Source organism: Muscardinus avellanarius, assembly GCF_963383645.1.
Source record: "Muscardinus avellanarius genome assembly, chromosome: 11".
Lineage (NCBI taxonomy): Eukaryota > Metazoa > Chordata > Mammalia > Rodentia > Gliridae > Muscardinus > Muscardinus avellanarius.
Window position 1 is genome coordinate 45511624 of NC_137797.1, and position 25649 is coordinate 45537272.

Consider the following 25649-nt stretch of genomic DNA (forward strand, 5'->3'; position numbering starts at 1 on the left):
AAGTTTTCCAACCACACACAGGAGGGGTTTGGGTAAGGGGGAGGTATTGGTCCATTCAGCCCCGGCCCCAGCCCATGTGGTTTTGGCAGCAATAAGGGATATGGGGTAATGGCCCCCAAAATAAAAATGATGTATGTGTGTGTATGGGAAGGAGGGGGTGCAAAAGCTGTGGGGAGTGGTGGAGGGATGGGACAGACAAGGTCAGTACTGGGCACGCCGCAGGTGGCTGGCCATTTCATAACATTTCTTGTTGATCAAACCACCGTGGACACCTTTACCCATCAGCAGGACTATCGTCTTGGCAGTCATGGTGACAAGTGATGTTAAAGGTGGGAGCTCCGCCGGTGCTCTTGGTACATACATTCATGGTAAATTCCCCATCCTGCAGCAGTGAGTCCCGGATCACAGAACATTTCTGGCTCCCGAGTGTCAGCCCGTTTACGAAAAAACTTGACCGGTCTTTACCAACCAGGACACCAACCTCAGCTAACGTGATGTTGATGAAGGTTTTCCCGGGGACGGCGGCCCAGACGGAGGGCGAGTCCTTGTAGCCCACGATGGCCGCATCCTGACAGGTCCAGTCCGGCCATGGCGCGGTGCTGGGGCTCCTCTCCGCGCGGCTGTGGGGCGCGGGCTGGCGCAGGTGCTTGGCTGGCGGGCGGCGGGCCGGTAAGTGGAAATTTAGATTAAAAATCTCAACACTATTTGTGGTGAAAAAAAAAAAAACCTGGTGAAAATATTGTATTTTAATAGTTTTATTTTTAAATTTATTTTTTATTTGTGCACTGTAGTCATACATCTTTTTTATTGTATTTATTTTTTAAATGTTTTATTGGTGCATTGTAGTCATACATCTTAATGGGGTACAAGATGGTAGAGACATACGTGCACACATCACTCATTTAGCCCTTCCTCAATTCCCTCCCCCCTCCCTCCTTGTGTTTGGCTTACTGATTGATAGGTTTTTAAATGTACATCATGTACATTAGAATATGTAGATTTAGTGATTGCACTGAACAATGCACAAAATTTTTTCTGACCATAACTTTCAGATCTTCTCTCTTTATTCTTAGCAGTATAATTATCTCAACTAAATATAGTGTATACAAGTTATAATACTAAAGCTAGCTCCATTTTGGGTGGAGAAGAACCCAGAACTATGATTGTAATTGTTGCTATTGTAAAATAAGGGCAAACGATAAGAATTTAATGATATATACATTTTGGGCTAAACACAAAGAACAAAAGCAAATGCTAAACATTATCATCCAAGCATGGTAAAGAGTCAAGGCCTGTTTAATTTGTCTTTCTCATTTGGCATAGTTCATCTCTCAGATTGCTTCAGTGTCTGGCATGTAGCAGTTCCCAAGGTGGAAAGTACCCAGACTTGGAGTGACTGCCTGCCAAGGAGGTGCGCCCAGGGGGGGTCATCAAAAGGGCTCTGTGCCTCAGATGTCCTCCTCTTTAATAACTTTTGTGCCATGTACCACAGTGGTGCCTAGAGATATAAAATGGATGTGACATAATCTTTGCCTCCAAGGAACCTCTGGTCTACTTGAAGTGAGGCACCAAGGTATGGCTCAGAGCTAGCTAGGGACTGAGTAAGTAGAGGTGAAAAGAAGGAAAAGATTGCTTTTGGAACAAAAATGGACCATCACCATTTTCACACATAAGAGGTCAACATAATTTGCCTAAGTCAGGTCTTTGATTTAAAAATTAGTCACAAGCCGGGCGTGGTGCTGTATGCTTGTAATCCCCGCTCTTGAGAGGCGGAGACAGGAGGATCGTGCAGGTTCAAAGCCAGTCTCACTGGCTTAAGAGACCTTATTTCCAAATAAAATATAAAAAAAATAGGTGTCTGGGAGTGTAGCCCGGAGGTAGAAGGGTTTCCAGGAACCTCAGTACCACCAAAAAAAAAAAAAAAAAAAAAAAATTAGTCACAAAAAAAAAAGAAATCTGATGCTTTCCCTAATATGCGTAAGCTAGGGAGAAATGGGTAACAGGAGAAACTCTAGATGAAGAAGGAGATTCTATAGAGGAGAAAATAAGGCGACCTAACTGAGGAGATGGGAGGGGGGGAGAGGGAGAGGGAAACTCTCTAAAGCACATGATGTGCTTAAACAAACATATCAAAGTCAATCACTAAGCTAGGCATGGGAAGGAGCGTTGGGGAGGGAATGGGGTGGGAATTGGGTAAGGACTAATTGGGTGATGTGTGCATGTATGTCTCCACCATCTTTTATCCCATTAAGATGTATGACTACAATGCACCAATAAAAAATTAAAAAAAAACTGGGTGTGAGTCAGATGTGGGGGTGCACACCTGTGATGCCTATGATCCTCGTCCTTGGGAGGCTGGGACTGGAGGATTGCAGTTTGGAGCCCAGCATGAAATAACTTAGCAAGGCACTGTTTCAAAGTAAAAAATACAAAAGGTTTGGGAGTATAGTTTAGAGGTAGAATGGTGCCATATAACACACACAAAATAAAATAAAAATTAAGTGTGAACTCTTTCCTTATCAACAGTGGACCCCCCCACTTCTCCATGAATGGGGCTGTGAACTGGAAGGAGAAAATAAGATTGAGAGAGAGCAAGAGCTTTTTGATCTGCACAATAAAGTAGCAGGAAGTGAAGACTGTACCCTGGTGCCTCAAAGGCAAGTAGGGACTCACAGGAGCATGAGGCTGAGAGCAGCTGGTACAGCCTGGTGGAGGGCACAGTGTCCGGATCTCCCCAGATTTATGAGTTAGGGGACCTTGGAGGGGTGGAGCAGGTGGACACTTTGCCACACTTGCATGTATCACATGGTCAAGAACATCAGCATCACTGGTATATTCGACATAACAATCTTGGGCTCCACTCCAGAAATGTGAACCAGACTCTGTCTCATAATGGGATCCCAAGTGCTTCAGATGCACATTAAATTGCAAACACCTCTCAGGTATGGTGGTGCATGACTGTTAGATTCCAGCTACTTGGGAGGGTAATGCAGAAAGATTGCAAGTTTGAGGCAAGCCTGGGCAACCTAACAAGACCCCGTCTCAACATCAAATAAAAATGGCTGGAATGTAGCTCAGTGGTAGAGTTCTTGCCTTGCATGTGTGAAGCCCTGGGACCAACCCCCAGCACTCAAAAAACAAAAACAAAAACAAAACAAAACAAAAACAAAAAACAAAAAAATTCCATAAAAACCAAAAAGAAATAAAATGCAAAGACCTCTGGTTGCAGAGCACACAAGAGGAAGCAGCTCAGTCTGCTGCAGTGGTTGGGAAGTCTTCCAGAGAAGGCAACACTAAGCCTTGAGAAAACATGCAGGCTTTTCACAGGCCCACAGAGTACAGTAAAAGCCGGCCAGGTTCTTACTGCCAGGAACATAGACTTTTTCCCCTTGGAATTATGCCTTGGTTTGAGACATCACAACTCTAAAGAAAGTCTCCCAAAGGGAAGAAAATGTTTGTGTAACCAGAGAAACAAGCAGGTCTTTGAGTACTCATGGTCACGTCTGATAGTAATATCAACTCAGTTTGACAAGTACTATTGACTACCAGTTATTCACTCAACACATGCGTGTTGTAGGTTTGTGATTGAAGGGTGAAAAATTAGGTGTATACCTGTCAAGTTCTGAACCCTGAAGACCCGGGTGAGGATCCTGGGAAAACCACCTAACAGATATCTAAACCTGGGAAGCTGTTTATCCTTTCTGTCCCTCATTTCTTATGTCTGGAAATGGGGATCATTATGGTACTACTTCATTGGGTTTATGTGATAATACACTTAGAACAGGAAGGGAAGTTTATGAAGCATTTTTATAATTAGTGGTTAAAGTGGGAGAAAGCACTGAAAAATTCGAAATAGAGCAAACATTTTGGAAGAACATTTGGAAGAAACTCCTTGGATTATCAAATCTCCCTGCGTCCCGTCACTGTATGAAGGTTGGTTGGGTTCCGGGTTCCCCTACCCACTTAAGGAGAATGTTAGCGGGAGGGTAGATGATGCTAACCGTATACTTAGTTGTGCACCCATCCAAAGACTTTCTTCCTTATCTGTTTCATCCTGCTCGTTCCTTGCTCATCATGTGACAAGCCAGTCACTTAACTCTTCAGGCGTTGGTGCCCTCAATTGTACAATGGGGGTAATCATCATACCTGCACAGAGGGTTGTTGTCAGGATTAACTAAGTTACTATAAGTGCTTGGTGCTTAAGAAGTAGGTAAATCTTAGCTATCATCATCATAATCATCAACCACCCTTCTCCCTCATCCTTCCCTTGTTGTGTTATTTTTTATTATTATTATTATTGTTGTTGTTGTTGTTGTTGTTGTTTATGTACTGGGTATTAAACCAAGGGGCATTCTACCGCCGAGGTATATCCCCAGCTCTTTTTGTTTATTTATTTTTATTTTGAAACAGGCTCTCACTACCTTGCTGGGGTTTTGCTAAGTTGCCAGAGCTGTCCTCAAACCTACAATCCTCCTGTCTCAAATTCCCAAGTACTGGATTACAGACAGACGTGCCGCTTTGCCTCGCTCATTCTTATTTTTAGTATTTTTTTTTTTTTACAGTACTGGGGATGGAGCCCAGGGGCATTCTTCCTCCAAGCTACACCCCCAGCCCTATTTTTTATTCTTTATTTTGAAACAGGGTCTCACTGAGTTGCAAAAGGCCTCATTAAGTAGCTGAGGCTGTCTGCAACTCAGTGAGACCCTGTTTCAAAGTAAAGAATAAAAAATGGGGCTGGGGCTTTAGCTCAGTGGTAGAATACCCCTGGGTTCCATCCCCAGTACCGCAAAAAAAGAAAAGAAAAAAGAAAAGGGGGTGTGTATCTTTTAAAAACCCGTTAAAAACAGCCATTCTGTGGCCATCATCATCCCCCAAAGCATAATCACACATACTGTCTAGAGTTTCATTATAGACATTCTTTCTCAAGATGATGTCATTAGTGTTGATGATTTCTTAGGGGCAGATAGATGAAAACATGACGGCCACTCTGGAGCTGCCAGTCAGGCAAGCCTCATCTCTCCTGTGCTTCTTGGCTGGGTGATTCCTGGTCTTACCTTTTTCATTCCCTTTCCATTCCCTGCACAATCTACGATTTCACCGTGAGATGAAAGTAGAACACCTGCCGTAAATCTTTGAGGATTTTTGTTCTGTGTTTTCTTATAAAGTCAGGCCAGAAACCCGCTGTGCAAAACCAGCTGTGCCTCAATTTAAACACAAGCTATAAAGTGTCAAGGGAGAGGGGAAAAAAAGTGACTTAGTCAATGAAAACAGTACACTCGGGGCCAGAATCCGTTTTCAAGATTTATGAGCTGGAAGCAAGTCACACTTTAATGAATATTAAATGAAACCCATCTTCTTTGTGCAAGACAAGCTATATTTCCTCCTGCGTGTTTCCAGGGACTGCCTCTTTTCCGAAACTTTTCTGAAGCTTGAGTTGTCTCCTCAAAATCGTATGCATGTCAGTACAATGGATTGCATTTTCTGAGAACTAGAAAATATATGACGGCTTGGTACTATGGAAATCTTTTTGTTTACTCTAAAATGTGTCAGAATTTTATCTATGGAATGTGTTGCCAATAAGGAGCAGCACAGGGAAACAGAATCTTCCGTTTTCAATCACCTACACTTGATTTGAGGTATTTGTGATGTTAATTTTTTTTTTTTTTTTTTGGTACTAGGGATTGAACCCGGAGACGTTCTACCTCTGAGCTCTAACCCCCGCCCTTTTTATTTTTTATTTTGAAGCAGGAGCTTGATAAATTGCTGGTGCTCCTACTAAGTTGCCAAGGCTGGCCTCAAACCTGGGAGCCTCCTATCTCAGCCTCACAAATCCTGGGATTACAGGCATGCACCTCCATGCCCATGCATGAGGTATTTGTGATTTTTAAAAACTGGGTCTAGAAATCAGATCTGAAAATTTTACTCTAGGGAATTTGACATGGGCAACGTCCATCCTGTATTTTTCTGCTGTTCTAAACTCTCATTCAGTTCACACTTTGAGTCTGCTGTTTTAGAAGAGTGTTTGCATTTTAAATGTCCCCACCAAGAGCAGAAGGAATGGCTGGTCTATTTGAGCTATGAAGGGAACGAATGGTGTTTGTGAGGAGGATTTGCAGGTACCTGTCAAATTGAGTTCTCTGTGTTCCTGGAGATGTGCAGGGCAGTATCCTGGGGGAAGAAGATGTGGAGAAGGTTTCCCAGGGTTTCTAAAATCACTGCCCGGCTTGGCTGTGTGTGGGAGACAGGTGTAGAAACCACCCTAGAAGTGAGGTAAAGCCAGGCTGCCTAGGAAGTGACTGCAGTGGCCGTTACAACTGCATCCTCAGGCAAGTGGAAGGCTGTGCTAGAAGAGGGCGTGTGGTCCACTGTGTGTGATGGACAGATTCCTACTGTTGGTGGCAAGAACGGCAAGCATCCATCTTGGCTGTCGATGACCAATATCTAGCTCTGTTTCTGGAATGGAGAGTACACTCAATAATGAACTGATGGCTGTCTGAATACTTGAACTAACCTGCTTGGACTCGAAGAGCTGCTATATATGAGTTTTCTAGCTTTGGGCAGGTTATCTGAGCTTCCTGAATATCTGTTTTCTTATTTGAAAAAATGGAAAAATAATACTGTACTGGATTGTGGGAAGAAATAAAATAATTTATCATATCTGTAGCCCTTAGCAAAATGCCTTAATAAAGGTAAGTTATCATGATAGTGGCAGTAGCAGTGTAATGCTCGAAGCTGTTATGCAGTGGGGGAGGAGGTGGTTAAAATATCAGATGTAGATCCTTACGGCTGTTGTTGAGATCAGCAGAAGAGAACTGTGTTGGAGTAGGGAGTCTGGGCAGGGATGGTTAAAGAACTTTAGGTGAGAGACTGTATGAGTCTTGGCCTTGACAAAGGTGGTAGAAATGGCTAGAGTGGGGTCTTAACACGATCAGGTTCATTAGGACGGGAGGCTGGTCTTTGGGAAGTCACAGGTGTTTCTGTCTTCAAAGCTCAGGACATTTCTAGCACACTGTGCCACATACACTCACCTACATTTAAAAGAGAGGAGGACTACATCCAAGAATCAAGTGTGTCTCTGTGTGTGTGCACATGCAGTTTGCCTGAGGGTGTGTGTGTGTGTGTGTGTGTGTGTGTGTGTATGTGTGTGTGTGTGTGCATACGCGCGCATGTAATTATTAAAGATCTAGAGGGTATTGCTTGGTTGGTAATGGAGACAAAGTCATGGAGAGGCATTGGGAGAATGGGAAGGCTGAGTGTTTATCAAAGTAAATTTTTGCTTTTGTCCCAGGCCGATTGGCACCAGCCTTACCCCTGGCCTACCTTTGGGAAGCATGGCTGATATGCCGACACACTTGGTTTTCTAACTCTTAACTGGGTCATTCTTTCTGAAAAAAAAAAAAATGGTCATGCTTATCATCACATGAGCTTATGCTTGCTTTTGAAGCCAGCCAATTTAGAAAGCACGTGCTGAAAGGGAATATATGAACTGTATGAAGGGAGAATGGAGAGATAACGTTGGCGCCATCAACATATCTTATTAGCTATGCTGAATCAGGCATTGGGCTAGGTATTATAAATATATTTTCTTTTTAAAAGTTTTATTTTTATTGGTGCATGATAATCATACATCATGATAAAATTTAGAAGGATGGAGACGTACATGCACATAGTATTTGGTGAGCCTCTCCCCAACCTCCACTCCACTTCCTCACCCTTTCTATAAATGTATTTTTTTTTTTTTTTTTGGTGGTACTGGGGTGGAACCCCGAGGCTTTCTACCTCCAAGCTACACTCCCAGACCTTTTTTATATTTTATTTGGAAACAGGGTCTCACTAAGTTGCCGAAAGCCTCACTAAGTAGCTGAGGCTGGCTTCGAACCTGTGTGATCCTCCTGTCTCAGCTTCCCAAGCGCAGGGATTACAAGCGTGCGCCACCACGCCCGGCTTCTATAAATGCATTCTCACAAGCCCCTTCTCCAATTATATCAAGAACACTGAGACACTGAGAGGGATTTAGAGAAGCTGAGTAACTTAATTAATAAGTTGCGAAGTCAAGATGGACAACCAGGTCTTATCTGTGCTCCTAATACTCTGTATTGCCTGCTCGGATTCAAAGCTAAAGGAGCCTATCACTCTCTGCCTTTGCCTTCTCGCCTCTACAGTTATCCTGCATTCTGTGGAAGGGCTAGCTCGCTGCTGGCATGGATGTGTTGACAGGAAAAAATCACTTGCCAGTCTAAGGACAATGGTTGTATCTTAACACAATAAGAGGAGTGAACATTTACTGAGATCCTGATACATGGCCGTGAAAGGCAGCAAATTTGGGATTTTGTTGAATCCTCATAAAAAGCCCACTAGCTGAGCCCTCCACAGGTGTGCTGTTGGAGGCAGTCCTGGGATTAGTGCAGATGTGTTAGCAGGCTGACGCTATCCTACTGGTTTTCTTGCCTGGTATTGCAGGAAAAGCACTGGAGATGGTGGAGAGCGTTCATGCATTTTCCTCCAGGTCACAGACAGTGGGCACAGGACCTTTCCTGCTCCTGGAACAAGTGAATTCAGGGTACAGATGCCATTTGCTAGCTGTCGATATGAACCACCAGTGGGTGGGTAGAATGGTGGATTCTGCAGAGCCATATACCACCTTAATACCTTCTTCCCGGGCCGGGCGTGGTGGCGCACGCTTGTAATCCCTGCGCTTGGGAGGAGGAGACAGGAGGATCGTGCAGGTTCGAAGCCAGCCTAAGAGACCCTGTTTCAAAAATATAAAATAGGTCTGGGAGTGTAGCCCAGAGGTAGAAGGGCTTCCAGGAACCCCAGTACCACCAAAAAAACAAAAAACAAACAAACAAAAACCTTCCCTTCAGTAGCAGCAAGAATGTTAGCTAATATTTGTTGAGCTGTTGCTAACTGCTGGATATTGCCCTAGTTATTATATATGCATCTGCTCCCATTTAATCCTCATAACCACTTTCTGAGAACAGAACAGAAGCAGAAAAATGAAGTTTATTTGCCCAGAGTTTCATAGTTAGCACAAGAAAGGGCTCTGATTCAAACCTAAGGCATTTTAGAGGCCAAATGCCCAGCCAAGGCGATCTATAGCTGGCAATCTCCACCACACCATAAATTCTCTGAGGAGCACTGTGCTTTATTTACTCCGTAACCCCCATACTTGTAAAGTAGGGCCCCAGAAGAATCACCAAGACGTGATTATTTCTGGGCGACTGGTCACAGGGCATGGCGTGTGTGCTAAGGGCCTTTTAGCCAGCGCAGTTGGAGGCAGGGCTCTCTTCCTCTTTTAGATGACCTCAGCCTGCTCCCTTTGGCGGGTTGGCTTCAATTATGGTTATTTCACATCTACATTTACAGCAGAGTTTTCAGCCTTAGCATTCTGCTCACATCTGGCTTTTAGCTGAGCCGGCCTTGAGCGGTGTGTGCAGACCTCTTGCCTGTGTGAATAAGGTCTGATTTCCATGCGGGGCACTTTTCAGACACGACTTCCTTCTGGCTGATTTTTGAGCTGTGAATATCTGACCTGAGTGGAGGAGGCATTTTTTTTTTTTCTTAGAAAAGGACAGAAGAGGAAGCTCCTGATTCATTTTCTCCAGGCCAGGTCTCTCCCTGTGAAGCAGTGTCAGTTGGATGTACTTCATTAGAGAGGCCCAGGCTGGTGTTTAGGAGCTTCCTGTTGGCCAGTTTCTGCAGGCTAGTGGCAGGTACCAGGTGTGTCCTGCAAACATACCTGCCTCAGAGGCCTGGGCTCTTTGAAGTGCCGTCCTGTCCCCGGAATGTCACACTTCAAAGAAACCACACTGCAGCTGTCACCTGGCTATCTAAGGGAGGTCAGAGAGTTAATGTACAACCCTGAGAGCTGGCCCTCTCACCTCCACCTCACACCTGGGATGGCTGAAGCACATTTTTCTCTGGTGCAAAGGATCTGAAAGCATTGTTTCTAATTTATTTCAGCATCTTTCCTAATTTATCTCAGCAAGAGCATAGTGCCCTGTGTCTTTTAGATAATGATCCATTGTATGTCTCTCTCCAACAATAAAATGAGCTGGGTTTTTCTTTTTTGAGAAGGAATTATTGAATAATGAGGTAAGTATTTGCAATTACTATTAGCAGGAGTTTAATCATGGGACTAATTTGTTAAAAAAAATTAGTGAGGCTTTGTACCAATGTAACTACCTTTTATCTGAGAATCACAATGGGTTGCATGCATATTAGTGAATTCTCTTAATGGCTTTGCTTCCCATGCACTCAATTACTGTTTTACATTTTCCTTGGGCGTCTAGCACTTGGGGTGGGATCGGAATCCAAAGTTATTTATAAGTTGCAGCAAGATAGATGTAGATTAGATCTAAAAAAGGACTTCCTGGCAGTGATGTTATTAAATGCCAGCCTGAATCACTGTGGCAGTTTTTAAAGACTTGCAAGAGAGGACTTCCTGTCACTTTGACTGTACCCTTTTCATTATGAAACCAAACCTTCATCTTTTTCCAGTAGAACAAACTAAGTATTTGACTTAAACACAAATAATAAAGCATCAAAAGAAAGATAAAGGCTTGGCATGAAAGACAAGAAAAATGCAAATCTCATGAGACTCTGCTTTAAGGATCTGGACTCTGGGGGCAGCAAGTCCTGAGCCTCAGTGAACATTAGAAGCCCATGCTCTGCCTGCAGTACTCTCCTAGCTGTGTTTGTTCTTGAACTTGGCTTCTGCTCCCTTTCCTTCCCATCCTTACCTATACATCCCAATAGGGACTATGTAATATATTTTCTTTCAAAATTAGAATAGACAGAGCCAGGTGTGCTGGCTCACACCTACAATCTCAGTACTCAGGAGGCTGAGACAGCAGGATCACAGGTTGGAGGACAGCCTTGGCAGGTAGTGAGACTCATCAACCTAATGAGACTGTGTTTCAAAACAAAAATAAAATTGGGCTGGGGATGTACCTTGGTGGTAGAATGCCCCTTGGTTCAATCCCCAGTAACACAATATTATATATATATATATTACATTTTCATTTCAGATTTCATTTAAGCTGACAAATAAACCAGACCTGCTCTCCTAATATTCTTTCTGCATTTGTTTGTGTGGGCTTCCTCTTCCTTCTACTCCTCCTGGGCAGGGAGAAAAAGACTTGGGAGCAACACAGGCTCTTTGCAAACTTCCTATGACTATTTTGATGGTGGAACCTTAATTTCTTCACTTTCTATGTTTCCACTCCTTTTATTCTCTCAATGCCCTAGGCCTTAATAAAGCTCTCAAAGTTTTATTAAGGTTTTATTCTGTAGATGATAGGTCAGGTCCCTCCCTTCTCCCATAGGACCACGTAGAGGGGACAGAAGGTAGAACCCCGGAAGCCAGAATGGAGATGCCCCAAGACTCCAGACCTTGTGAGGCAAACTCCAGAGTTTGCGAGACTACGGATGTCTTGAGAGAATCAGCATTCCCACGCTGCTAGCCCTACCCAACCTGCCCCCTCCTCCCAGCTTTAAACATCCGTACTTCTGCTCCCCGTGTGATTCTGCGGACCGCTTGGGGCTCATTGGTTTTTTCCCCCATGGTCCAGAGATATCGACCGTGAGGGGCTGGGTTTGATTAAAGCAGCTATTTTGATAACTCGGCTGGTGTTTACCTCCTTCGGGACTCCCCAGCTCAATTTCGAGGTTACAGTACCTTTAGTGTTTAACTCTGTACCTACCCAGTGTCTTTTCATTCTTAGAGATCATGATCTTGAGCCTACCAGACTGCAGAAGAGAACAGAAGGCCAGAGGAGCTGAAAACAAGGGTTTCTAGAACTGGGCCGCTTTGTTCAAAGCCAGGCTGTACTGGGTACTGGCCATGTGAACTGGAGATGGTTTCTTTATCTCTGCGCTTTGGTTTCTTCATCTGTCAATTGTAAATAATAATACTCTCTACCTTACAAGTCATGAGAGTTAAAGGAGATAATGCATGTATAATACTTGTTACTGGCAAACAAACTATCAAGAGGAAGTTTAGGACCTCTCTGTTTCATGCCTAATAAGCATGAAAAAATGCTAAAATAATCCAGGTGTGGTGGTACATGCCTGTAATCCCAGTACTTGAGAGGACAAGATAGGAGGATTGTAAGTTCGAGGCCAGCCTCAGCAATTTAGTGAGACCCTATTTCAAAATACAAATAGGGTACATCTCAGAAGTAAGATGTCCTTGGGTTCAATTCCCAGTATCATTCTCTTCCCTACATACATATTCTATGCTAATAATAACACTGAACTCCAAAAACATAAAGACTTTTTTAGGGAAAGATGTACACTTACATCTCTTTCTGGATCCAGGACATCTTCATTTATTATGATGTTCTTCAACTGTGGCTTGGGTCTTACTAATTGTTTATAAACTAAAGTCAATTTAACTGGGTATCAACTAGCCTAAGAAAAAAGAAAAAATATTTGTGCTCAAGCCAGGTATTAAGGGTAGTACTATTTTGTAAGACTTGTTTCTGTGTGTGTGTGTGTATATATATATATATATATATATATATATATATATATATATATATTCACATAAGTCACTATGTAAAATGTAAAAAATGCAGTAAAAAAAAAGTGAAAAATAAGCTGGGCATGGTGGTGCTCACCTGCACTTGAGAAGCTGAGACAGGAGGATTGCATAGGTTTGAAGCCAGCCTCAGCTACTTAGTGAGGCTCTCAGCAATTTAGTGAGACCCTGTTTCCAAATAAAATATAAAATAGGTCTGGGAGTATAGCCCGGAGGTAGAAAAGCCCCTGGGTTCTACCCTAGTACCACCAAAAAAAAAAAAAATACAATCTAATATGTATGCATTGAAAAGAGTTTCTTGCTACAACCCTGTGACTTCCATGAATGATGGATTATCTCTCAAAATAATATAATCTTTAAGAAATATGATTAGGAAAGTTATAAATGCATCCAATGAGGAAGAAAATGATTTAAATGATTTATAGGACAAAGAAAACAAAACCTATTAAGCATAGTATGAAAATCATGAAACTTAGTTCTTGGCAAAATATATATATTTTGCAAAATGTTAATGTCCTACCTGGGTGTGATAGTGCAGGCCTATAATCTCAACAACTCAGGAGGTGGAGGCATCAGGATTGCCAGTGTGAGGCCATTCTCAGCAACTTAATGAGGCCCTGTCTCAAAATAAAAAATAAAAAGGGTTGGGGATGTAACTCAGTGGTATAGGGTCCCTGAGTTCCATTTCTAGCACTGTAAGACAAAAGCAAAAACAGCCCCCCAACTCCTCCAAGTATTAATGTTCTTACTGTATAAAGAACACAAAGTATATAAACAACTAATGTACAAAAGAAGTAAATTACAAACAAACATATAAAAATACCTACAGCCTTATTAGTAATTAAGGAATAGGAATACAGTCAAATTATTTTTTCTTCTCTCTCTGTGTGTGTGTGTGTGTGTGTGTGTGTGTGTGTGTGTGTGTGTGTGCTTTATTAGGGATTGAACCCAGAAGCATTCTACTTTTGAGTTACACCCCCAGTTCTAATTTATTTTATTTATAAACAGGATCTTAGTAGGTTGATAAGAATCTCACTACTTGTTGAGGCTGTCCTCAAACCTATGACCTTTCTGTCTCAGCCTCCCCAATACTGGGATTATAGGCATGTGCCACCACACCTGACTATTATTTTTCACCTATTGAACTAGCAGTTTTGTTTTATGGTAATTCTCAATGTACAGAAAGTTACAGAAAAACAAATACATTCACCCAAGACTAGTGGGACTATAGATCACCTTTTTTTTTGCGGGAATAATTTGGCAATTTGATTTCAAAAGCCACAAAAACTTATATAACCTTTGGGCTGGAAATTGTATTTCAAAGAATTTGTCTTAAGGCAACAATAAAACAAATGCACAAAACTTTAACAACCAGGATCTTTACTGTAGGGTGATTGTACTAAGAAAATTAAGTGATAAGGATTTGTTTCAGAAAAAATTGATAAAATAAACTTTGGTGAACTTACACAATAGGATAAGAGATAGTCATTAAAAAATGATTTCACGGCATGGTTCCTGAGATAATTCCCTTTTGTGTAGGGCCTGTTTTCTCATTAGCAAATCCTGCCTTGTAAGGGGACTTGCTTTCTTTTGCACCAAACTTTTCTTAAATTACTTAGAGTTGGATCTTAAGTTTTGTAGTTTTCTTATATGCAATCGACTGGATTTGTGCTTGAGTGCTAACTTGAATAATAAGAATGTGATTGACTCCAAGTAATGCACAGTGTAGGAGAAGTGGCAGGTTATTTTTCCACGAGTTAAGTAGCCTGCTTTGCTGTTCTCTAGAGAGCCAAACCCACACCAGTTAAGCTTGGCTTTCCATAAGTAAACTGATGCAGTGGTCAAGCATTCCAGACTAGGTGTTGTTACACCCACTGATGACAATTCTGCCCGTCCCCTGCCTGACCCAGGTGGACCCAGGGCTGTGGACCGGGGCCCGTTTGTACTTGCCACTAACAAGACGCTGCTCACTTGCCTCCCTCCCTCACCTGGGAGCTATGAGACCTGGAGCAGTTGCTCTCTTCTGGCTAGCAACCTAGGAAGTGAGTTGGGCTCCAGTTAACACACCCTCAGTGCACTGGCTGGAAGGAAAAACAAAAACAAAAATCCTCCTTGTCCTACCTTTAGATTTAGGAAATTAGTCTTTAACCAGACTCTCACATATGAAGATGACTAGCAATATGGTGAAAAAAAGTGGTTACAAGACAATAATATGGGCCATATAGTAGTATATTATCATTTGGGAAAAGTGATATGCCTATATCTTCTATGGTTTGGATGGGGTTTGTCCTCCAAGGGTTTATGTGTTGGAAGCTGGTCTTAAGTGTGGTCATGTTAAGAGCTGGCAGGACCTTTAAGAGGCGGGGCCTAGTAGAAGGTCATTGTCAGTACCATCCTTGGAAGAGATTATGCAGTTCTTGTAAGAGTGTGTTAGAAAAAAACAACCTGACCCCTCCCTAGTCTCTGGTTTACTGTCTTACCATGTGATCTCTTTATTTTATGCATACTGGCACCATGATGTCATTTGTTTTACTCTGAGGCTCTTTGCTAGGGTCAACAAAATGTTGTTCAGACTATCAGCCTCTAAAACTATGAGCTAAATAAACCTCTTTATAAAAATACCCAGCCTCAGGTGTTTCATTACAGTAATGAAAAGCAGACTACTATCTATGGATTCATGAACACTGAAAATAGATACGGAAGAAGAATATGCATCCTGTAAAGGTGATAATTTATTTTCTTCTAGAGAAAAATTTATAATAGAGATAAACTGGAAGATAAATCCATTGAATCCTCCCAACCAGATAGGGACACTGGGATTTAGAGAGGCTAAGTTACTTGATCAGAAAATTGTGAAGTCAACATGGACAACCAGGTCTTTGTCTGTGCTCTTTCTAATATTCTGTATTCCCTGCTTGGATTCAAAGCTAAATGAGCTTGTCACCCTCTGTCTTTGCCTTCTCACCTCTACGGTTATCCTGCATTATGTGGAAGGGCTAGCTCAGTGGTGGCATGGATGTGTTGATAGGAAATAACCACTTGCCATTCCAAGGACATAGTTCCTTCTTTTTCAACACTCACTTCTGACACTGGGCATCCTGCATGTGATATTTTACTCTAGCATAGAATGGTTCTGTTAGGGACATTTTCAATTTATTATTTGTCCTTTGAGGGTTTGATAATTTAGTTTTTGAAATAAATGGACAAACAAATTAATGGGGCAAAACCATAAACACTGATTAATGTGGCTAACTATGGAAGCCACATACATACCATGAGACTCTAGACCCCTGGAGTTAGTATAGAGCTCAACAAAGGAGTAGGGTTTGGGCTTCTGAGGGCAAGGGAGGCAGGCTATGGAAAGTTGACAGGAGGAAGTTCATACTGAACAAGGCCTGCTTTCTTAGATAAAGTCTTCCAGGTACTAACCACCTGTGGTCATCTCTATCTGGGTTAGTTGTCAACCGCCCTCCTCCATCTCTTCTTCCTATGAGAATATCTTTGCTCGGCAGAAAGGGAGGCTTCAGATTGAAAAGCACCTGGGAATGGGAAGCTATTTACTTCATGGATGTTTATATTCTTTATAGATGTAAATTCCTTTTACAAAAGAGCAGACTTTCAGACTTAATCCTGCCTACTGCTACTAAAAATAGCCATCTTTGAAATATGTCACAGACACATTTTGGGGTGGTATATTTTGGTGTTCCACAGTTCTTACTGGATAGCCCAAGGTTATGGAATACTATACCCTAGTTAGCCTGGTCAGCCTTCTCCTGGACAATGGTGGACCTTGGATGTGATCAAGAATTCGGCCCTTGGTGTTTAACCTCAGTCTGGCCAGATGTTGGAGACCGAAGATGAATCTCTCCCTGAGCCACAGCTGTCTGAGTATTCAGCATGCCCAGGTATTTGAGAGAATATCATCATTAATCTTCAGGAATGCTAAGCAGCCCTGCATAGGTGCATTTTACTCTGGGGTAAATTTGGGGTAAAATTTTTTCCTTTCCAATGAACCTGTGATAGAAGTCAAGTGCAAAAGAAGCATTAAATCTAGTTTTACTTGTTACCAACCAGATCTGGCACTGTGGTTGATTCTCTAATTTTATATATGGCCTAAATCTAGCTATTAAATTGAAGTTGAGACAAGACACAGAGGTGTATATATATAATTCCAGATGCTTAGAGGCTGAGGCAAGAGGACCACAGGTTTGAGGTTAGCCTGGGAAATTTAGCAAGACCTTGTGTCAAAATAAAAATTTAAAAGGATTGAAGGCGTAGCGCAATGTGGAGCACCCAACCAGAAAAAAGCGTTATCTTCAGTCCTGGATGGGGGAAGGGAGAGGGAGACTGGAGTTACAATCCTATGATAGTGGCTATGGGTTCTTGTTTCTTACCCTTTCTCATAGGATTGTTTTTTATTGTTACTGTTTATTATTATTATTATTATTATTATTATTATTATTATTTGGTGGTACTGGGGTTCCTGGAAGACCTTCTACCTCCGGGCTACACTCCCAGACCTATTTTATATTTTTATTTGGAAACAGGGTCTCTTAAGCCAGCGAGGCTGGCTCCGAACCAGTGCGATCCTCCTGTTTCCACCTCCCAAGAGCAGGGATTACAAGCGGACCACGCCCGGCTGTTACTGTTGTTTTGAGGGCACTACAGATTGAACCTAGGGCCAGATGCAAGACAAGCATTTTATTCTGAGTTACGCCCTCAACCCCTTCATGGGGTTGTTCTGAAGAATAAATGGGCTAAAGTACCTGATGTAGGGTTAGAAACATGTCAGTGATCAGAAAATGAAGTTTCCTGTCTTCTGTACTCTGTCCCTAGGCTTTCTACCCTGGAGATTTCCCCTTAGAGGCGGAGGCAGCTAATGATCTCAGGCTGCTGTGGGAATTTAGTTCCAGAGATTGACTGGTCGATCAGTCTTGGATGGTTCTGAGCCAAAGGAGTGCGGCTCCGTATGTCATTACGTCTTTGTGACATTCATCTTTCCCTTTCTTTCTGGCTCTTCCACTTACGCCTTTCTCAGAGACGGCTGCTGTTGAGTCTGTAGTTTTCACAATGCCATGGGATTTGTGGGAACTGAATAGATTGCTTCAAGATCTGACATAAAAATAAGTCCTGGCCTTGAGCCTAAAAGAGGTCACTGGGAACCCAATCAGAGCTGGGCAGCCAGCCCAGGCCCCAGCTAATGAGACATTTACATGCAGGGCCTTTCCTTTCAGTTTGGTCTTCACAGGCCTCATCTGTGTGGAGATCCAGAGAGTGTGTGCTGTAGGCAGAGGCCAGTGCTTCCCTCTTGGTACCATGGGTTCCTGAATTACAACACCTGAAATCTAGAAGAGTCAACAAATGACCAATGCCCAGCCCAAAGCAATTGCTTGTGGTTTTGTTTTGGCAATTCCTTTTTTTGGTTAATGTTCTCTTCTGTGTCATCTTTTGCCTACGATTCAACCTGCTTATTACTTATAATTTTTTACTCTGAGAAAATGTGTAAGTGGGCAAAGGAAAAGTAATCTTTCTTTCAGTATTTGTGGGAGTACATGGTGCCAAGTTCAGTATTTGCTGGAGGTTTGGGAAAAACATTTTAATTTTTCAGATTAAAAAAGTTGAAAAGGGAGCCAAATGAGAATTAATAATTAGAAAATAAGACCTAGGAGGGAGTTAAAAGTATAGCGATCATTTGTTTAGAGAATAGTGTTGGCTTTCTCTCTCTCTGTGTGTGTGTGTGTGTGTGTGTGTGTGTGTGTGTGTGTGTGTGTGTAATACTAGGGATTGAACCCATGGGCATCTACCTTGAGGCTTCACCCCAGCTCTATTTTATTTTTGTTTTGAAATAGGGTCTTGCTATCTTGATGAGAGTGTCACTACTTGCTGAGGCTGTCCTCAAACCTATGAGCCTCCTGTCTCAGCCTCCCAAGTACTGAGATTACAAGTGTGCACCACCATGCCCGGCTAGTATTGACTTCCTAACAAAAAGGAAATGGTTACTAAGAAAACCAGTTGATTGGTTTTTAGTGTGTGAAATGGACAAGAGAGTAAAGACCCAAGTGCACTTTCATAAAAAGAGCATTCTGGTGTCAAACTGGTTAGATGTTAGTGAGACAGAGTGTGCTATTTTTTATAAAGGTAGGAAAGTGATTTGTGTGATTTTTGCCAGTGTGCAGAGGGAAGAACCAGATACTTTTCCAACAATCTTTTAGTTTTTTCTAGAATAGGGAGACAAAAGAGAAGCAAAATTAGTGGCTCATGTGGTAGAAGAACACTATCTTAAAGTTTATTTCCCCAAGTTGAGTTAACATTTCCAGATTTGGAAATGACTTCAGTAACTGCTCTTCTGATGCAGAATACCAGAATCTCACTTTTGCTTTAAGCACAACTTCAGAGATGAGAAAAAAAATTACAAATCTAGAAAGAAGGAAAGAGAAATTCTATCAATTTCACATTGGAGAAATGTTCAAAAGGCCACCAATAACTATATAATTATTTTATAGTTTGATGCACTATTTACCATTGACAAGGCCTAGACTTCATGAGGTTACATGTTAATTTAGATTTATGTCTAGAATATAAGATAACCCTAAGGATTATGAGGACATTAACTAGCTCTTTTTTTTTTGGGGGGGGGGATTAAAATCTCGGCCTAGCACATGCTAAATATATGCCCTACCACTGAGCTATGCGTCAGTCTACCAGTTTTGATTTAACCTAGTAACCTTATTCATACATTTCCTTTTACAAATTTCTACAAATACCCAGATCCTCAAATGCCCTCAAATGCTTTCCCATCAGTGAGCTGAATATGAGCTAATGTGTGTTCCTTCTGTGTTTATATGAGTCATGTTTAAAAATCACATTTTGGCAGTGGAATTTGATCTTTTATTGTTTGTGGAGTAAGATTCTTCTGAAAACTTATTTTCTGCTCTTTTACCAATGCTGAATAGAGTCATGACTTTACCAACATTTATTTTTGAGGAGGCCTCATATGTAACCCCACTTATATTCTTCAGAAGTATTTGTAATTACCAACAGAGCTTTTTCCTGATGTAAATCAGTATGCAAATTGGTCTCTCCTCTCTCTCTCCTCTCTCCTCTCTCCTCTCTCCTCTCTCCTCTCTCCTCTCTCCTCTCTCTTCTCCCCTCTCCCCTCTCCCCTCTCCCCTCTCCCCTCTCCCCTCTCCCCTCTCCCCTCTCCCCCCTCTCTCTCTCTCTCTGTGTTACTAGGGATTGAACCCAGGGGCATTCTACCTTTGCGCTAGATATACCTCAGCCCTATTTATTTTACTTCGAGTCAGGGTCTCACTAAATTGCATAGGGCCTAAGTTTCTGAGGTTGGCTGTCTCAGCCTCTCAAGTTCTGGAATCACAAGCGTATGCCACCATGCCCAGATCTGTCCTTGTTCTTAAAAGAAGTTAGAATCAATGTCATTTCTTCATAGCAATCTGGGATTTATACTTAAATAGAAAAGCCATTGTTTAATGTAGGTCAGTACTGATTGTCTGTGAATAAATCTCGTGTACATATAGTGTTTGCTGGCTTTTGTGTGAAAAATTATGTGTACTCACATAAGTAGTTTGGAAATAAAATTGAATTAATTCGAAAGAAAACCAGCTCTTTAAATAGGAACCTGAACTAGAAATAGTTCAGTAGGAGTTGTTTGTTGCCTGAATAAATTTGACCCCTTGTCTTTGAATAATGAGCCATTTGAATTCCACTCCTTTTTAGTGTGATAATGTTGCATCTTTGAAGCTTTGGCGATGCAGCATGACCTCAAATAGTTTTAATTGCAAAAAAAGAGCCAGGCATGAGAACTGCATATAACACGCACACCTATCTGGGACTGTCACATTTCTGTCTTAGTCTCTTTCATTCAGAGAAGTATGATGCCTTTATATAAATAAATACCTGATATACAGCAATAAAATGTATTGCACTTATTTTTTTATAAAAATTCCTATCTGGAAGGCACAAATTAAATTTATGACAGCCAGGCATGATAGTACATGCCTGTAATCCCAGTACTTGGGAGGCTAAAGCAGGAGGATTGCAGGTTTGAGGTCAGCCTTGGCAATTTAGCAGACTCTCAATAACTTAGCAAGGCCCTGTCTCCAAAAATAGATAAATAAATAAATAAATAATAAATAAAAGGGCTGGGCATGTAACTTGGAGGCAGATACTTCTGGGTGTCTCCAGTATCCGCTTCCCCCCAAAACATGATGAATGAGCACAAAATGTTAATCTCAATGTCTCAGTATTTTATTTTATTATTTGCAATACTGGGGATTGAACCCAGGGGGTTCTACCATTGATTTACACCTTCAGCCCTTTTTATTTGAAACAGTGTCTTGCTAAGTTATCACCAATTGGCTTTGAACTTGAGATCTTCCTGTATCAAGCTCTCAAGTACTGGGATTATAGGTATGTGCCACCACACCTACTGAACTGTTGCACACCTACTGAACTGTTTCATACCTGTTGAAATGTTTTGATATTTTTAATCCAAATAAAAATACTAATGATTTTTCTAAACATAGAAATATTTATTTTCATAGGATATCTACTTTATAGTCTAGTCAAGTTATGTCTAAATGGACTGTCAGAATTTTTTTTTTTTGTCATTGAGGGCACTGTTTAATGATGAAAATAGCCAGGAAGTTGTGTTTGTTTTAGAAAGTGGCACACATCTCTGTTTGCCGCTCACATCTATTATTTTATAAATGTGGCATTGCTTTTGTTTGGAAATTGTGCTCTCCACTCTTGTGGTTCCTTTACCATCCTGTTTCCAACTATATTAAACATCTAAGATCAAGAAGGAAATTCTATACACTCATTGGGTTAGTCGCTTTCTGTTACTGCAACAAAAGCCTGAGATAAGTCAGTTTATAAAGAGAAGAAGTTTGTTTTGGCTTCTAGTCTTGGAGGTTTCAGTCCATTGTGGTTGGCCCCATTGTCCTTGGGCTTGTGAAGAGGCTGCACATCATGGACAGAGCACATTGTGGAGGGAACTGCTCACCTCATATCATCAGGAGGCAAAAAGAAAGAGATAGGTGTCCCATAATCCCCTTTGAGAGCACACCCTCAGTGACCTAACTCCACCCCCACCATACCCAACTCTTAAAGGTACTACCAGTTTTTGATACTACCAAGCTGCTGACCAGAAATGTAACACAAAGAATATTAGGAGATATTTATCCAAACTATAACACCTACTGTATGGATAAAAGAAAGGACTTGAAAGCATGGTGGTGCACACTTGTAATCCCCGTGCTTGGGAGGCAGAGACAGGAGGATCGCGCAGGTTCGAAGCCAGCCACGTGCGCTGGCTTAGGAGACCCTGTTTCCAAATAAAAATGTAAAAATAGGTCTGGGAATGTAGCCTGGAGGTAGAAGGGCTTCCAGGAATCCCAGTACCACCAAAAAAAAAAAAAAAAAGAATGGACTTGAGAAAAAAAATACTCTAAAAGTTGTTATCACTAACCACTATGGGAATTATTGGGATCTTTAAGGCTGACATTTCTGGCACTGCATAATGTTTATAGTCATCTAAATTATTATTTAGAATGATTTAAAATGGGCAAACTCATAATCTCCGATTTACAAAATTGTTTTTTTTTTTTTAACTCTGGTTATAAGCTTTCTAAAGATAACATTTTTTATTATTTGTTTTTCTTTTGACTACTAAGGGATTATAAGTAAATGTTACAAAAAAACATTGTTTATAACAAAATATCTTAACATAAAGCACAAATTGGGGCTTGAAATTGTTGAAGCCAGCTTTTAGAACCATGCTTGGCCCAGGCTGCAAGGCTTTCATGGTCTTCAGAACAGACACTCCATAAAACCAATTGATAATAGGCGATTGTGTGACTTCTCCACTGGCCTTCACAGCTGATTATCTGGACCAATTCTGCAGGAGTTATTTCATGTTATCAGAGAGGCTCAATAATTTGAAACAAGCAGTGTTTACATAGTCCTTTATTGAGCACTTTTTATCCAGCTTTGCCCTAGTTGGGAAAAATGGAAATGATCTGAAAGCTCGTAGAACAAAAAAGTTGGTTAGGCAGGTGTTTCTAAAATTTTATGTCTTTTACAACTCTTAGCTGAAAAAATTATAGTCAGCAATTCACACTTTCAGCTTAATATACAGAAGAGAATAAAGATCTATAAATAACAAATTCACAAGGCTAGATACTTCCATCAGGCAGAGAAACCTGTTTCTCTTTTTGCAATAACTGAAAGGAGTGGTTTCTGTTACCTGCAACTAAAACCAAACTGAAATATTCTTAAAAACATTCCTCCAGATTCTTTCTTTTCTTTTGTGGGTTTGGGAATGGAACCCAGGGGCATTCGACCTCCAAGCTACACCCCCTGCCCTATTTTTTATTCTTTATATTGAAACAGGGTTTCACTAAGTTGCGGAGGGCCTCACTAAGTAGCTGAGGCTGGCTACGAACTTTGATCCTCCGGTCTCAGCCTCCCAAATGCTGGGATTACAAGCATCCGCCACCACGCCCAGCCAGATTTTTGTTCTTTTTTGTTGTTGTTAAGTATTTTACATTTATTAACCCAGAAACACACTATAAGATATAAATACTACTGTTTACATTTTACAGTAAAGATACTTGAAGTATAGAAAATTAAGTAAGAGTCATAAATCTAATATTTAAAGAGGAGCCAGAAATACATTTAGACCTAGCCTTCTAACCACTTATTATTAATAACCATTTTGAACTGTGTCAATAACCAGCAAACATTTGTGAATTCCTATGATTTGTTTTCTCTACTAACTTCTAACAGTGTTGTACAGATTTTTGTTCTTTAGCCAAGCATGGTGGTGCATGCCTATAATGGCAGTAATTGGTAGGCTGAAACAGGAAAATCACAGGTTTGAGGCCAGTCTCAGAAACTTAGTGAAACCTTGTTTCAAGATAAAAATTGGTCTGGGATTATAGCTTGAAGGTAGAATGTCCCTGGATTCAATCCCCAATATAAACAACAACAACAACAACAACAATAAAAACAGCAACAACAATAGCAACCAACAAACCAAAACCAAAACAACAAAACACAGATTTTTCTAAAAAAGGATACTTAAATTGAAGTCCAAAAACATTATAGAGAAAATTATAATTCTCATTACTTTAGACATTTCAGCACTTCGTTTCTGTAGCAGAATATGACCTGTAAGTGGTACAGCAAAAACAAAACAAACAACAAAATGAATGGCTCTATTTTCCTATGAATCTGCAAATGAACCTTCAAGTTAGAGCATTACTAAAAGGGAAGAATGTTTTAAACTTTTCCTTAAAAATCATTCTTTTGAGTGCTATAAAAATTATTCAAACACAACTTCCGCCAGGCTTGGTGTCGCATTTGTAATCCCCGGGCTTGGGAGGTGGAGACAGGAGGATCATGCAGGTTCGAAGCCAGCCTCGCTAGCTTAAGAAACCCTGTTTCCAAATAAAAATATAAAATAAAATAGGTCTGGGAGTGTAGCCCGGAGGTAGAAGGGTTCTATCCCCAGTACCAACAACATAACAAAACAAAACAAAACAACGAAAAAACAAAAAACCCCACAACTTTTCCATAATAAATCCAACCAGCTGAATTCTTCCAGCTCAAGATGCATGAAGGACCTCAGCTGGTTTTGAGTTTTCTTCACAATAGCAGCTTTAGCCAATTCTCTGTGAGGAGTCGGGTGAATCTAACATTATCATGCATTTCTTTTTTAAATATGCTTTTATTGGTGCATTATAGTCTCACATCATAATATAAATTATATTAACAGTGACATGCATGCACACAGCACTTGGTGGTCCCCCAGTTCCCTGCCTTTCCCATACAGAGTACTGAGATGAACATTGATATTTTCACATGCACACAAGGATGATGGTAGTAATTCCTCCAATGACCCCCACACTTCCCTCTCCCCTAGACCACTTCCATGGCTCCACTGAGGTTTCTTTTCCATTATCTGGAGCCCCTCTGGTATCCAATTACTCTCTAGCTTCTGCATATTAGAGAAAACATAGGACCCTTCACTTTCTGTGACTGGCTAATCTCACTTACCATAAAGTTTTCCAGGTCCTTCCATTTTCCTCCAACACAATCACACATTTATTAAAGCAGTGATTCCAATGGCCAAAGTTATTCTTTTCTATGAAATAATATGAGGCCTCTCCCCAAATCATATAGCTCAAGGAACTTGTAGAGGGGTCTAGACACGTCAGAAATTTTTTAGCTATTGGGGCTCTGAAAATGATAACTCAACGTATGCTCAGTTTGGTGTATGCTTTACTTCAAACTGAGAGCACCTGAGGAACTGCAAAGGCAAAGGCCCCCTACCCCCCCACACATACACAAGTTTCCTTTTCCAACTGAAGGCAGGTGGGACAGATTCTTTTTTTTCCTCTTTTTTTTTTTTTTTTTTTTTGTGGTGCTGGGGATTGAACCAGGGCATTCTGCCTGCAAGCTATACCGCCTAGCCCTATTTTATTTCTTATTTGGAAATAGGGCTTTTCTAAAATCCTGAGTATCTTCCTGAGTTTCCAGGCCTGGCCTTGAATCCATGATTCTTCTGTTTCAGCCTCCCAAATCCTGGGATTACAGGATCCTCCTTTTTAGCCTCCCAAACACTGGGATTATAGGCATGCACCACTATAACTTTCACTACCTGAGAGATTTTTTATTTGCATTTCCTTCCTTCCTGCCCTCCTGTAGCTTGCGAGTAGGTGGGAGGGAAACCCACTCCCTATAAAGCCCAATTTCTATTTCTTTATGCTGTATAAACTTCAATCATATGGCCTTCCCATGAGTATCATATTAAAATGATTTTTATCCTGCTGGTCTGTTGTCAGTTTATTTCATAGGCTCAATTATTCAGCCTTCAGAGAGTATAGAAAGCTTTTCTCTCCCCTACATAGTCTTTAGGATTTAACAGGTAGTGCTGGAAACATTTGTACAATACATCTGACAGAAATATTTCCAGTTCAGCCCCAGAGGCGAACTGACCAGAGGCGAAGCTCTGAGGCATAGTTGGTTCCTGGCTTTGCCATGATCAACTGGCATTGCAGATGAGCTCAAGGACTTTAGAATC

General features: G+C 41.2%; 1 pseudogene across 1 annotated transcript; it reads right to left on the reverse strand.

Annotated features, from left to right (window-relative positions):
- Positions 1 to 201: 201 nt before the first annotated feature.
- LOC308269461 (profilin-1-like) lies at positions 202 to 11566 on the reverse strand (annotated as a pseudogene). Its single transcript has 2 exons — positions 11472 to 11566; positions 202 to 701 (listed from the first exon to the last, which is right to left on the reverse strand). The product of its transcript is annotated as a profilin-1-like (transcript).
- Positions 11567 to 25649: the final 14083 nt, after the last annotated feature.